This window comes from Vicugna pacos, unplaced genomic scaffold (genome assembly GCF_048564905.1).
Source record: "Vicugna pacos unplaced genomic scaffold, VicPac4 scaffold_7, whole genome shotgun sequence".
In the NCBI taxonomy this organism is placed as follows: domain Eukaryota; kingdom Metazoa; phylum Chordata; class Mammalia; order Artiodactyla; family Camelidae; genus Vicugna; species Vicugna pacos.
In genome coordinates, this window is record NW_027328728.1 from 65,001 (window position 1) to 67,500 (window position 2,500).

The 2,500-nt window shown below is 76.9% G+C and overlaps 1 long non-coding RNA gene and 2 other non-coding genes across 3 annotated transcripts in view; all 3 read right to left on the bottom strand.

Moving 5' to 3' along the window:
* LOC140692501 (28S ribosomal RNA) overlaps positions 1–261 on the bottom strand; it is a 5,213-nt gene extending 4,952 nt beyond the window's left edge. The window contains exon 1 of the ribosomal RNA XR_012068070.1: positions 1–261. This exon is cut by the window's left edge and continues 4,952 nt beyond it. This is a non-coding gene — a ribosomal RNA (28S ribosomal RNA).
* Positions 1–2,500, bottom strand: part of LOC140692495 (uncharacterized) — a 22,995-nt gene that overhangs the window by 12,486 nt on the left and 8,009 nt on the right. The gene's annotated exons all lie outside the window — the stretch shown is intronic.
* LOC140692498 (5.8S ribosomal RNA) lies at positions 1,539–1,691 on the bottom strand. The gene has a single exon (XR_012068067.1). It is a non-coding gene; the product is annotated as a 5.8S ribosomal RNA (ribosomal RNA).

Consider the following 2,500-nt stretch of genomic DNA (forward strand, 5'->3'; position numbering starts at 1 on the left):
CCCGGCGCGCCGGGGGCCGCTACCGGCCTCACACCGTCCACGGGCTGGGCCTCGATCAGAAGGACTTGGGCCCCCCACGAGCGGCGCCGGGGAGTGGGGCTTCCGTACGCCACATGTCCCGCGCCCCACCGCGGGGCGGGGATTCGGCGCTGGGCTCTTCCCTGTTCACTCGCCGTTACTGAGGGAATCCTGGTTAGTTTCTTTTCCTCCGCTGACTAATATGCTTAAATTCAGCGGGTCGCCACGTCTGATCTGAGGTCGCGGCTCGGAGGGGGGGGCGGAGGGCGGACGACGGCCGGCCAGCCCGCCCGACAGGACGGACGGACGCCAGGCCGACCGCCCGCCCGCCCGCCCGCCCGCGGAGGACGGTGCCCGCGAAGCGGGAGAGGGCGGAGGGAAGAGGGCTACGCGCGAGGCGCCGAACCGCGGTCGACCGCCCGGTCCCCCTCCCTCCCTCCCCCTCAACCGACCCCACCCGCCCACGGACGCCCAAACACGGGGTTCGGGCGGGCGGGCGGGCGGCCGGCCGGCCGGAAGGAAGAAGGGAGGCGGACGGGACGGGACGGGAGCACGAGCCGGCGACGTGGCACGGGACGGGCGGGCGGCGGCGAGAGGGGAAGGCGCGCGCGACGCCGGGCCCAGGCCGGAGGCATCGTCGTGCCGGGGAGGAGGGGAGAGGGGGCGGCGGCGGCGGCGGCGGCGGCCGTCGGTCGGGAGGCGGGCGGGTCGGGAGGAACCCGGCGGCCGCCCCGCGGCGACCGTCGGGGCCCCTTCCCCCACCACGCGACGCCAACCGCCCCGGCGCGAGCCGCCCCGCCCCGCCCCGCTCCCACCCGTCCTCCGCACGGCCACGAGACGTCCCCGACGGGCGACGGACGCCCGGCGGCGCCCCCCCACCCCGACGAACGCCACCCCGAGGGCCCAGGGGCACGAAGCGCGGCCGCGGCCGCAGCCCGGGGGAAAGCGCGCAGCGGCGAGCGACGCCGCGGCGTCCCGCGGGTCGCCGCCGGGGCACGCATCCCCGGGGCGCGGCCGCGCGCGCGCCTCGGCCACGGCGAGAGCCGCCCGTCCCGACGGGGCGAGGCGGGGGCCGCGGGGGCGCGCGGCAGGGGGGTGGGGGGCGGCGCGGCCCGGAGGCCCAAACCGCCCCCACCCACACCCCGGCACCACCGCGACACACCCGGGGACGCGCCCCAGAGACCGCTTGCGGCGCGAGGGGGGCTCCCGGTGGGACCGCGGCGGCCACGGCCACGGCCACGCGCGAGTCCCCCCCCCATCGTTTTTCTCCCTTCCCTTTCGCGGGCGGCACCTCCCGGGCCTCGACGCCGCCTGCCGCCGCCTGCCGGCCGCCCGCCGCCGCCCGCACCCTCCCGGGCGCGGGGGCGGGGTCGGCCGCAGGAGGGACAGACGGCGCGAGGGCAGAGGCACCGTGTCTGCACTTAGGGGGACGGAGGGCACCGCGGCCCTGCGAGGAAACCCCCAGCCGCGCGACCCCCCCCACGGGCACACACCCGGGGGGGGCGCGATTGATCGTCAAGCGACGCTCAGACAGGCGTAGCCCCGGGAGGAACCCGGGGCCGCAAGTGCGTTCGAAGTGTCGATGATCAATGTGTCCTGCAATTCACATTAATTCTCGCAGCTAGCTGCGTTCTTCATCGACGCACGAGCCGAGTGATCCACCGCTAAGAGTCGTACGAGAATTTTGTTCTGCCTTTGGTTCTGTGGCACGGCACGTCTCCCGCCCACCACACCCCGGGAGGGTGAGGTGGGGGGTCGCCTCGGGCCGGCCGAGTCAGAGAGAAATCAGACCGGAGGGGTCGGGAAGGTTTTTTCACAACGGGGCGCAGCCGGCACCGACACGGCGCGTGCCGGCTCGGACACCCCACAGGCGCCCGGGGGTTCCCGCCTCCCGCAGGGACGCGGGGGTCGCACCAACCACGCGGCCACCGACCGTCCCGACGGGCCGCCGGGCGGGCGAGGCCCCACCCGACGGCCGCGGCGGCGGCGGCGGCAGCGAGCGACGTGGTGCGGCGCCTCGGCCCAGGGGAGGCGGAGTCTGGGGGACGACGAGGGACGGACCTCCCGAGTCCCCACGGGCCCGACCGCCCCGACCCCAAGGCGGACGGGCGACTCCCCCCCTAAGGGTCTTTAAACCTCCGCGCCGGGACGCGCTAGGTACCTGGAGAGGGCGAGGCGGGCGAGGGAGGCGTGGACGGCACGGACCCCCCCAACCCGGAGCCCCAAACGTCGGCCACCGCCCCGACGCCGACCGCCACACTCCGGCCACGGCCGGCGGTCCTCGCCGCCGCGGGCCCTCGACACGGGGCCACACCGTGCACCGGCCGGCCACCGCCCCCCGCCACCACCGAGTCCCACCGCCAACGCCAACGCGTGCCGACGGCAACCTAACCCCACTCCCCACGAGGCCGGGCAGAGAGGGCCCTCCCCCCGCGTCCAGACAGACCGCACGCCCTCCTTCCCACCTCCACCCCCAACCCCC